The 12216-nt window shown below is 45.9% G+C and overlaps 1 long non-coding RNA gene across 2 annotated transcripts in view; it reads right to left on the bottom strand.

Moving 5' to 3' along the window:
* The window catches only part of LOC132536905 (uncharacterized), a 48213-nt gene extending 36401 nt beyond the window's left edge, over nt 1-11812 (bottom strand). Inside the window, exons 1-3 of one of the 2 annotated variants that reach the window (XR_009548436.1) lie at nt 11721-11812; nt 11270-11354; nt 10057-10217 (exon numbers count right to left, since the gene is read on the bottom strand). This is a non-coding gene — a long non-coding RNA (uncharacterized LOC132536905). Of the gene's footprint in view, nt 1-10056; nt 10218-11269; nt 11355-11720 lie in introns of those variants that run through there. The other variant, XR_009548437.1, reaches the window with a different exon arrangement.
* Between the last annotated feature and the right edge of the window lie 404 nt (nt 11813-12216).

The raw sequence follows: 12216 nt of genomic DNA, 5'->3' as shown, positions 1-12216 counted from the left end.
GGAGAGCCCCACCCCCACAAAACCAGCCAGGGGCTTTGGCAGTCGTTTGTGTCAGACATCTGAGTTACAGCATCCAAAATGTTGCAGAAATTCATCCCCAAACAGGAGAGCTGAGCCAGGTGTGGTGAAAAGAGAGGAGTTTACTTCACCAGTGGGCGAGAGAACTTGTGAGCTCCAGGAAGTTCTCTGCTGCCTACAGAGAAACAGCACAGGCTTCAACAGAGTTCAAGGCATGGCTACATTTCAGTTACAAGGGGAGAAAGGCCAGGTGGATTGTTTCCTAAGAATGCAGACAAAGTGACTTTTTAATTTAGTTTTTTATTTATGAAAAGGAAAACTGACTAAATCATAGGCTAAGAGGGGTACTGCTTCACACAATTCCCACCACCAGAACTTCTGACCTGTCTCTTTCTTCTGTGCAGGCTCTTGAGATACCTGGTTTGGAGGCGCAGAAACTCTGCATCTCTGCTCTCAGGACATCTGTCCAGCCTGCGCCACACACGCAGGACAGCTCTCCAGCCTCCCAGGTGCCTGTCTCTGATTGGGAAAATGTGATTAAATGTCAGCAAGTTCCAGTGGTGGCTTTGGTGAGGGGCTACATTTTCTCAAGTCTCCCCCAGGCTGGGCTGGTGGGACAGGAGCCTTCCAGCTCAGCACTGCTCTTTTTCTCAGGTGAAGGCCCAGCCCATGGGGAGAGTCAGAGCCACAGAGAGGACATGGACTGAGGCCCAGCACCTCGCTGGCCTGTCACCTGGAAACCCAGCAAGTCACCTAGAGCTGTGACCCACTGCATGTGACCGAAGCAGCCCTCTTTGCTGAGCCTGGGCCCGGGCTGAACACAGGACTCAGGGCCCTATACCCACATTTCTTGATTAGATTGTTGCATTAGACCTCCGTCAGGTCACCTATTTTGCAATCAGACAGGATTCCTTGAAACTTTCCAGGTAGAGGCCTGGGGCTTGACAAGAGTGCATATGTATTTTTTTTTTCGATGAGAGGACCATCAGAGAAATAAGAAGAAATTAATGAGAGATGAGAAATTATTTTTTTCAGAGCACTGGTTACCTATGGTTTATGGTGATGTGGAGGATTTTATTTATTAATGAGAAAGATAGGAGGAGAGAGAGAATGAACCAGACATCACTCTGGTACATGTGCTGTTGTGGATCGAACTCTGGACCTCATGCTTGAGAGTCCAGTGATTTATACACTGCGCCCCCTTCTGGACACCTGATTTTTTTTTTTATTGTTGTACTTATTTTGTTGTCTATCATCATTGTTAGATAGGACAGAGAGAAATGGAGAGAGGAGGTGAAGACAGAAAGGGGGAGAGAAAGACAGACACCTGCAGACCTGCTTTATGGCCTGTGAAATGACTCCCCTGCTTGTGGGAAGCTGGGGGCTCCAACCCATACTATCCTAAGCCAGAGCTAAACAACCACAACCTATGAATAAAATTAACTGTTTACCCCATCTACCTGACCCATGATATATATAATCACAAGAGCCTGTGTGACCTCTGAGCCCTTGTCGGTCTGAGCTACAGTTCATGAGCACCCTGGGAACATTGCAGGCTGCAGGCATTTCAGGACCAGTCTTCCTCGAGTGGCAGGGCAGGAGACCCCAGCCTCCCTTCAGAGACTAGGGCAGTGCCCCTATTGCTGCTTTATGGTGAGGGCAAGTGACCGAAAGAGGGCATGATGAACTTCCTGACGGAAGTGACCACTGATCTCACACTCTCTTTCTTTAACATTTTATTTATGTATTTGTTTGTTGGCTAGAAACAGAGAAATCATGAAGGAAGGAAGAGATAGAGAGGAAGAGAGAAAGAGAGTCACCTGCAGCCCTGTCTCAACACTTGTGCAGACTGTCCCCCTGCATGTGGGGACCGGAGGCTTGAACCCGGGTCCGTGTGTATTGTAACAAGTTTGCTTGACCAAGTGCGCCACCACCCAGACCCCCTCCTCCTCTCTTTGTGTCTCACACCCTGTCACACAGGAAGAAGAAGGGAAAATAACTGCCAGTGATGGTGGAGCCCTGTAGGCACAGAGCTGCAACAACAACACTTGTAATAACAACAACAACAAAAGGTGGGTGGGAAAGGAGAGAGAGAGAGAGAGTTGAAACAAGATTGCAGGTGTGTCTCTCCCTCACTTTTTCCTTCCCCTATCAATTTATCTCTGTTCCTGCCCAATATTAAATACATAAAAATATTTAAAAAATAAGACAGAGAGATACCTGCAGCCCAGCTTCTGCCCAGCAGCTGGGGACCATGGGTTTGAACCCAGGTCCTTACCATGTTAACTGTGTGTACTTAACCAGGTGTATCATTGCCATTGTTGTAGTTATTATTGTGATGTGGAGGATTGAACCTGAGACGTTGGAGCCTCACGCATCTTTGCATAACAATTATACAATCTACCCCACCCAAGATTACTTCATTTTCTTTTTTTTTTTTTCTTTTTTTTCTTTTTATTTTATTTTTATTATTTTTATTTTTTATTTAAGAAAGGATTAATTAACAAAACCATAGGGTAGGAGGGGTACAACTCCATACAATTCCCACTGCCCAATCTCCATATCCCACCCCCTCCCCCGATAGCTTTCCCATTCTCTATCCCTCTGGGAGCATGGACCCAGGCTGACCAAGTTGTGGTATATATACACAATGGAATACTACTCAGCTGTAAAAAATGGTGACTTCACCGTTTTCAGCCGATCTTGGATGGACCTTGAAAAAATCATGTTGAGTGAAATAAGTCAGAAACAGAAGGATGAATATGGGATGATCTCACTCTCAGGCCGAAGTTGAAAAAAAAGATTAGAAAAGAAAACACAAGTCGAACCTGAAATGGAATTGGAGTATTACACCAAAGTAAAAGACTCTGGGGTGGGTGGGTGGGTGGGGAGAATACAGGTCCATGAAAAAGGATGAATGAAATAGTGGGGGTTGTATTGCTAAATGGGAATCTGGGGAATGTTATGCATGTAAAAAAAAAAAAAGAAGTAGAAACGCAAAGCAGAAATTGACTGAGTTTGGAGTATGGCACCAAAGTAAGAAAGCAGAAGTATACTAGAGTTTGCAGTGAGTACCTCCCTAATACTACCTTTCCACTTTTCCAAGCTTTGGTTCCATGATTGCACAACAATTTGTTTGGCTTTGTATGTTAACTCTCTTTTCAGTCACCAGGTTCCAGGTGTCATCAGGATGCTGGCCAGACTTCCCTGGATTGAAGACACCACCAATGTGTCCTGGAGCTCAGCTTCCCCAGAGACCCATCCTACTAGGGAAAGAGAGAGGCAGCCTGGGAGTATGGACCGACCAGTCAACGCCCATGTTCAGCGAGGAAGCAATTACAGAAGCCAGACCTTCTACCTTCTGCATCCCACGATGACCCTGTGTGTCAGGATTCAGGGGAGAGACAGTTGAGGGATCAAGGCCACAGAAGTCAAGCTTCCCCAGGGGCGAAGGCTCAAGCAAACTTTCGCTTACATCACTTGGCTAATTCACCCATGTTGACATGGAAAATTCATGTATTTATGTAGATATTTATGAGGAAGAGGGAGAAAAGGACCAGAACATGATCTAGCACTTATGGCACTGTGGTTCAACCTCAGGACCTCAGTGCTTAAGAGTCCAACACACAGTCTTTGCTGACTAAGATTTTTTTTTCCGTTTAAATATTTATTGCATTACTTTCTTTTTCCAGAGTAGGGGAAATATCTGGCTTCTGGCGGTGTTGGTTTTTCCATCTAGTACTTTGAAGCTGGACTCTCAGACAGGAGAGTCTATGCAAAACTATTATGCTAACCCCATGCCTTCATGCCTTTGTCTGTCATCTTTTTTTCCCCTTTCAATTACTATTATTTCTTCTTTTTTCCCCTCTCTTTTCATTTTTTTTTTTTTTTTACCAGAGCCCTACTCTCTCTGATTCACAGTGGTATGGGATAGTGAACCTGGAACTTGACAGCCTCAAGATGAGTCTCTTTGCATAGCCATTATGCAATCTAGATCCTGCTATATTCCCATGAGAGAGAGAGAACAGAGCTCTGGTTTATGGTGATGTCAGAGATTAGATTTGGGACCTTCAGGCCTCAGGCCTGTTTTTTTTTTTTTTTTTTTTTTTTTAAAGTACAGCCAGCCAGAACTGTCTCTCTTTGGCTGTTTCTGTTTCTCCTGGTCAGAAAAATCTCTGGTCAGAGGTGCGCCAGGTTCTGCCATGGATACTTCTCCAGGAAACTGAACATGTGTGACTCTGCTAACCGGTAACTTTTAGACCCCTCTACAACCATAAGCAAACTTTACCAGAGCTGATCATTGCTTATCTTATGGGACTAAACTTTTGATAACTATATTCAGACTTTACAGACCTAGCCTACTCTTAACCCTTGATGATAAGTGCTTATTTGCCTTTTACCTGTTTCACCTAGTAAACCTTGTATTTTTGAAACCAGTTCGCAGCTCCCCGCTGTGAATCCTTCTTTGTGCCACAGCAGCCCCCACTACCAACCCCTTTCTAAGTTAAATTACAACATCCTAGTAACCTATGCTTTTATAAATCACGGTTTAATCAATATTAGAGGGGAAAATTGATGAAATGTCTCAAACTTTTTGATGCTTAGACCCCAGTTTTGAGTATATCTTCCTTTAAGCTAAGCACTGAAGGCATAACATATATAACCTGATTGACTCTGAACAGTGGGCTTAAATTGTTAATACATTTCTAATGACGTTTTCTTTGAAATATTAAATCACCTATAATCTTAGACCAGAAGCAACTGGCTGTGTCCCTATATTGGCTACAGCTCTATGTGTCAATAGCTTGAAATGACATAAATCATGGTGAGGTCTTGTATGATTCAGCAAATCCTAACAACGGGATTTTCAAAGTCAACCAAATTTCTAAATACTTGATTATGATAATTACTGTCTATTGCCTTCTTCAACTCTAAGACAGCAGGATCCCTCCCCATTCTGTATAAAACTCACATTTCTGCCAGTCCTGGAACCTCTGGGTTGTGGCTGGTTTTCCTACAGGCTTCTCTCAACTTATACCAATTAATACTGCATCTGCTGATCCCAACCTGATCAATGTAACCAGTACCACCTCGACCTCGTTCACTTCGGCCTGGGTCCACGGATCGTCCTCTGCACTCCATAATGTTCCTGGGTCTGTACTGCCAGAGGGATAAAGAATAGGAAAGCTTCCAGTGGTGAGGATGGGACATGGAACCCTGGTGGTGGGAATTGTGTGGAATTATATCCCTCTTATCCTATGGTCTTGTCAATATATTTTTTACAGATAAATTAAAGATAAAATATTTTTAAGAATTGAAGCCCCTGGCTAGTTCATGGTGGCAAAGCTAAAATAAGATGGGCACTGGAACAATGTCTCCCTTGATGTGCACTGCTTTACCTACAGCAGGGCCAGGTTCAGACTGTGCCCACTGTACTGGAGGATGGCTTAGTGATGTGGGTTCATTCTCTGTGTCTCTCAGTGTCTCTGTCTGTCTGTCTGCCTTCATTTATCTGTCTACCCTGTCATCTATCATCTGTATCTAAGACAACATTCCAGAGTGGAAAAGACCTAGAGGAGGAGAGAGAGGAGGGGGAGATATAGAGGGAAGAGAGAAAGAGAGACAACACCTGCAGACCTGCTTCCCGACTCTTACAGCCTCCCCCCTGCAGGTGGGGAGCCGGGGCTGGAACCCAGTTCCCTGCACGTGGCAGTCTGCACTCAACCAGGTTCACCCCTGTGTTCATACTTGTTTCTTGTCTCTCATCTCATCATCATTATCCTGTTTACAGTGGATTTTGTTTTTATCATGGGATTAATACTTTCAGGTAGACTTTTCCAACTATTGTATATTCATTAATCCAATGTCAAACACTGTCACCATTTTAGTCACTTAGACCTTTAACATCCTTTTGGTTCCATGTCTGACTGACTTTCCCTGATCTGTACCAACCACCAGTCAGCAACCCAGGTCCAGATAACAGGAGAGAGTTTCAATTTGCCATATTGAAATTCACATGAAAACACACATACACACACACACACACACACACACACACACACACACACTGCCTACTCTTCAGACTGACTTAGGAAACAGTATTCTGTTAGCACACAGACTCAGAAATACTCCACTCTCTGGGATAAGAAGGGGCTGTACACACAGGGGATGAATGTTTAGGCCCTGGTGCAACAGGTAAGGAGCTTTGGCAATGGGGGAGGCTTTAGTGTAGTCCTCTCTCTCTCTCTCTCTCTCTCTCTCTCTCTCTCTTAAAAACACTGATTAGGCTGATTAGGCATTTGTGCTTCCCAGTTCCATGAATAAACAAACCTAAAAGAATCATGAAGTCAACTGACACCTTTCTTGCCAAAATATGCAAATGCTCTCTTGTGACTACTGAGACTGTGTCAACCAGTATTTCCTTCACGTGACACTGGTGTTGGGAAACAGAAAAGAAGGAGGAGAGGAGGAGGTGGAGCAGGAGGAGAAGCTGGAGGAGCAGATGGAGGAGGAGAAGAATGGCTTGTACAGTTTTGTGTTGCTGAGGAGTTATTCTGATGCAGTCTCCGCCCCCAGGTTTTACCACAACCGTGAAATCCTAGCAGTGCCCCCTTCAACCAATCCTGGCCCCACACGTCAACCCTGGTTGTCGCCCAATAAAAAGCCCCCTCACCCCCCTCTCTCTGGGCTCTCAGCTCCCCCTCTCTCAGATCTCGCCCCCTTCTCTTGCCCCGTGGTCAGGTAGTGGGGACGGCCATTGTCAGCTGACTCCACCTGGCCTGAGCCACCCCTCCATCCTATAATAAAGATTTGTGTACCCCCTTGCTCTGGACGTTCTCTCTCTTCTCCGTGGTGCAGCCCGACACCTGACCGCTTCAACAACAGTTGTGTACCCAGTAGAGATCACACAGCACCACTCACAAAGACTTAGGTTCAAGCCATCGGATAGCAAGTTCTGTGGGGGGAACTTCACAAGAGATGAAGCAAGTGTCTTTCCATCTCTTTCTCATGTCTGTCTCCACTTCTCTCTCACTTTCTACATTTCTATGAAAATTAAAAGATTAAGTTAAAAGGGTAATAATAAGTACTGAGGACATGGATTCACTGTGCTGGCTCCATGCTCCAGCAACAACTCTGCGGGAAGATAAAGAATTAAGAAAATGTTGGGGTCCAATGGTGGTGCACCTGGCTGAGTACACATGTTACAATGTGCAAAGACCCAGGTGTGAGCCCCCAGTTCCCACCTGCAGTGGGGTAGCTTTGCAAGTGGTGAAGCAGGGCTGCAGATGTCTCTCTGACTTGCTCCCTTTCTGTCTCCCCCTTCCCTCTCAATTTCTTTTTCTTATTAGAGCACTGCTCAGCTCTGGATAATGGTGGTCTTGGGGATTGAATCTGGGACTTTCGAGCCTCAGACATGAAAGTTACTTTGCATAAACATTATACTATCTACCCTCTGCAACCCTCTAAATTTTTGACTGTCTCAGTCCATTAAGTAAAGATAATAATAAAAAAGAGAATGCCAATTAATTGTGGTTGACATTCCAATACACTACATTTTTTTTTACTTTTTTTTATTTAAGAAAGGAGACATTAACAAAACCATAGAATAAGAGGGGTACAATTCCGCACAATTCCCATAACCCAATCTCCACATCCCACCCCCTCCCCTGATAGCCTTTCTTCATCACTCGGGTGAGACCTTTCCTTTCATAGTTTTCTCTAATTCCATTCCAGGTGTTCCACTCCCCAATAAAGTCCCCAAACCTAGATACAGTCCAGGTCCCCTGAGATAGAGCATAGGTTCACCTGTGCCCATACACTAGGGGAAAATATATACCTGAAAGCAGAAGTTCACAAGAGGATGCAGGGAATACCCCCAGCACTTCATCTGCACTATTCCAGTCTCTAGGTCCATGATTGTTCAACAATTTGTTTGGTTTTGTATGTTAATACACTACATTTTACTTTAAATTTAAGCATTAAATACCATCTCAGCCTTGTTGACTATATTCTGATAGAGTAAGGATAAAGCAGGAGCATCTGAGGATGGACTCAATACTGTGCAAAAGCACAGAAAGTCCACCTTCCTCATGACAGTGGTGGGGAGTTGAGTCCCTCATGCAGACACTGCAGGGCCCACACAGCCTGGAGCTCTGGCTCATGAGGAGGAAGGGGCTGACAGTGGGGAAAGATGCAGCCAGTAGGGCAGAGAGGTTCACCTACCACCAGCTGGGATGCCTTGACAGAGCATGTAGAGGTGACAGTTGGAGGAGAGGATGTAGCAGGTGACAAAGGTGCTGACCAGCACCAGGATGCTCTGGGTGGCCGTGGTCTCAGTGGCAGCTCTGGGGGTGACACGAGCTCTGTGAAGGTGCTGGACCTGCTGCTTGTGCCTGTGGAGCATGGAGACCATGGAGCCACTGGCCCAGAGCATGAGGCCCAGAGACAGCGCATCAGGGACTGAGAAGAGTGCACTGTAGAGTGAAGCTACGATACCACCTTTAAATGTGGCAGAACAATATCCAAAATCCTATTTTGGGGTCATGTTCTTGCTTCTCAGTGTACTAGTCATACTTGCTAAAATAACATAGTTGACTGACAGGTGCAGTGTCCAAATCAGATCTATGTAGCGCTCAATGTTCCTTGCAGCCCTGTCTTTGTGCATGGCCCACCTGGAGGTCCAGGGGCTGATGGTGACCATCTGACACACACTCAGAAGGCAGGTGGTGCCCATAAAAACCTCCCTTCCCACCCTGTGAAGATAGAAGACATCTTTGCACCCAAAATCATTGAGAAATTCTCTCACCCCCAAAGCTGACATGATCTGTGTGACTCCTCTAGAGAGAATGACCATGGAGTTGTCGATGGTCAGGTATCTGAAAATCATGTCTGTGGGCCTCACCCTTTGTCCTGCTAGGGACAGGGAGACATCGTGGAAAAGCAGGAAGTAATTCCCAGGGTCCCTACTGAGGTCTGCAAAGCAAAGAGGAGTCCCAGTGCTGCATGCTGAGAGGCCATTCAGTTGGCTTCCGGGTGACAGCTGTCTGACTTCCTGTCAGCGAAGCCTGCAGGGAACAGATGCAGGAGGCAGAGAGACAGTATTCTCTGAAATTCAATATTCTTCAGTCAGTCCAGCCCATCCTGTGGTCAATTTGTCATTTGCACTGAGACAGTGGAATCTCCACCTCTGTTGGCATTTCACTAGCACTGAGTCTGTATTTCTCCTTGAGGCACTGGGCTCAGGGCAATGTCATTGTGTTAATGACCATGCCACAGAGGCTCGTGTCTCCTATCCAGGTGGTAACCAGCCCTGCCCCTTTCTGCTTGGTTTCCAAGATCAGACAAGATCAGAGATGTTCAGACTGGTGTCTCCACAGACACAGGTCCTCTCATCTCACTGTGCAGAGGGATGAAGATTAGACACAGTTAAGGAGACTCATGGGGTTCAGCAGCAGAGTGGGAGGGGAATGATGGTAAAACCAGGACTCTCCCCTTTCCACACTCCTCAGCGGGGACATCTGGGACTCAGATGAGTCAGTTCCGTCTAGAGGTTTCTTTCTTTGAGTGAGTCATATTAGTCACACAACACAGGTTCTAATTTTAGTTATTCTCATTTTCTTTTCATGTGTGAGAATTCTGTCAGTAAACATTACAGTTGTATGCTTTACATTGGTTTGTTCTAGCTCTCCCCCTGCCATGAAAATTGGTTCATTCCTGCTAGTTTCGCGGGCCGCTTGTCCCCGCCCCAAGGAACCCCGAGAGAGTTCCAGAGTTCCAGAGTTCGAGAGTTCTTGGCGCTGCCATGTGAGAAGGAGGCAGGAGAGTTCTGTTTGGTGATTAGTTTGGGTTAGTTTATGAATCGTTGTTTCTGAATAAAGAAATACAACTTTCCCGCCCTGCCGTGTGTCCTCGAGTCTCTGTACTACTGCCGCGATGCTAGCCTGGCCTGCTGGAGCTCCGAATTTTAACAACACACAGTCATAGTTGAAAATCCTAGTTACCATTTCATTACAAGGACACGTTGCTGTAGACTGTGATTAGAGTCCTGCCCCTGCCCACACGGACCTGCACAATACACAACTGACTGGCCATTCACTGTCACAGAGACCCTGGTTCACTGTCATGTCAGGGTCACAAGAACAATGTCACAGGTCATGGTGCTGAACAATCTCTCCTCACTGCGTCCCATTCTATGTGATCTACAAGACATAAAACATTATGTAAACAAGTTAAGTTGTTATTATGGAGACAGATGAATTCTTATCTGACCCCACAGAACTCTCTCTTCATACCCTCGTGAACTCAGGAACAGTTTTTCATGACTTGTGAAACCTTGTGTAGATTGGGGTATTCTCAAACTTTTCCAGAAAATAGAAGAAGAGGGAATCCTCTCAAACATCTCTTATGAGGAAAATATATCATTTTGGTCCCTATAACAAAAAAGGACTCCACCAAAAAACAAAAGCAAAACAAACAAAAAAAATACTAGAGATCTATATCCCTGACAAATATTGACTCTCAAAAAATGTGCTGGCTTAGGGAGTCAGGTGGTAGCGCAGCGGGTTACGCACAGGCAGTATTAAGTGCAAGGACCAGCATAAGGATCCCGGTTCAGCCCCTGGTTCCCCACCTACAGGGGAGTTGCTCCACAGGTGGTGAAGCAGGTCTGCAGGTGTCTGTCTTTCTCTCCCCCTCTCTGTCTTCCCTTCCTCTCTCCATTTCTCTCTGTCCTATTCATGACAACAATAATAACTACAACAGCAATGAAAAACAACAAGGGCAACAAAAGGGAATAAATAAATAAATATTTTAAAAAAGTCTTGGCTAAAAGAATCCAACTATATGTTAAGAGAATAATCCACTGTGACCAAGGGGGATTCTTCCCTGGGAAACAGGGATGGTTCAGCACTTGCAGGTCAATCAGTGTAATCCACCACACACACACACACACACACACACACACACACACACACACACACACACACACACACAGACACACACACACACATACACACACAAAAGACAAAATTCGTATGAACTAATCAGCTGATGCAGAAAAAGCATTAGATAAAGTCCAGCTCCCATTTATGATAAAAAAAAAACCCTTAAGAATTTAGAGTGAAAAATAAAGACATGAAGAGTTACTTGTCAAGCTGATTGGTACAAAAATATTTGCAAAGCAGAAAACAGCAGAAAGCACAACTTGCCCACAACCACTGATGTCTGCAGCAGGTACAATTATATCGCTTACCTGGGATGTCTTAGTTCAAGGGAGAATCCGGGCTAAGGAGCTGACACAGGAGGCCTCCAGGAGTCACAGAGTCTGTCTGACTGAACTGCAGTGCAAGCAGGTGTTAGAGAAAAAATTCAATTCCCAGACACTGTCCTTCCATCAGGGCAGTGAGTTCCAGGGTCCTAGCCCACCCTCCTCATCTTGATAACTGGCCCCTGGGAATTCCAGGCACCACTCCAGAAAGTGGTATCAGTGTGTTCTGTAAGGAATACTGAGCATTCATTTAAAAAGTTAAGGTCCATCTGAAGAGACTCGTTTCTTTATTACAGAGAGGGAAAGTGAGGGAGGGAATAAGAGGAGAGAGGGATATGCAGTGTTGGGTAGTAAATAGAGGATGTTACTCTCTATCTCTTTGTCACTGGGACTGGTGTCTAGTCCCCACAGAACCCCTCAGCTGACAGTCACTCACCAGACTCCTGCTGTACCTCCTTCCTGGCACAGGAGGTCCCGGCTCTCTGCCGCTGCAGAGACAGGGGACTCTGTGGGAAGGGGCCACAGCCTCTGCCTGTGTGAGCAGACGCAGCCAGACCCTGAGATATGGCCTTGTGATCAGTGACCTCACCTCCCTGCTGAGCCCCAGTGAGCATGTCACCAGGAGTGGCAGTGACAGGGCAGCCTTGGGGACTGGGGATGCTGATGGGAAGAGCCCAGGTGCTGGCTGTGAGGACACTGACACACTTTGCACAATTTCCCCCACAGAGACCACTGCCCAGGGGAGAGGGGCTCTGTCCTCCCAGGGTCCCTGGAGCAGCAGGGGCTCCTCAGAGGAGCAGGAAGGGCTGGGCTCTGACAGGAGCTGATGGCTCCTGGGCTCCTGGCTTCTCTGCTGTGCTGACTTGTTTTCTGCTGAAAACTCTGATGATTTGCTGAACTTTATATTATACCAACTATGATGTTAGAAACAG

The sequence above is a fragment of the Erinaceus europaeus genome, chromosome 2 (assembly GCF_950295315.1).
Source record: "Erinaceus europaeus chromosome 2, mEriEur2.1, whole genome shotgun sequence".
NCBI lineage: Eukaryota > Metazoa > Chordata > Mammalia > Eulipotyphla > Erinaceidae > Erinaceus > Erinaceus europaeus.
The sequence above is the reverse complement of the archived record's forward strand: the minus strand, read 5'-3'. Positions and strand labels throughout refer to the sequence as shown.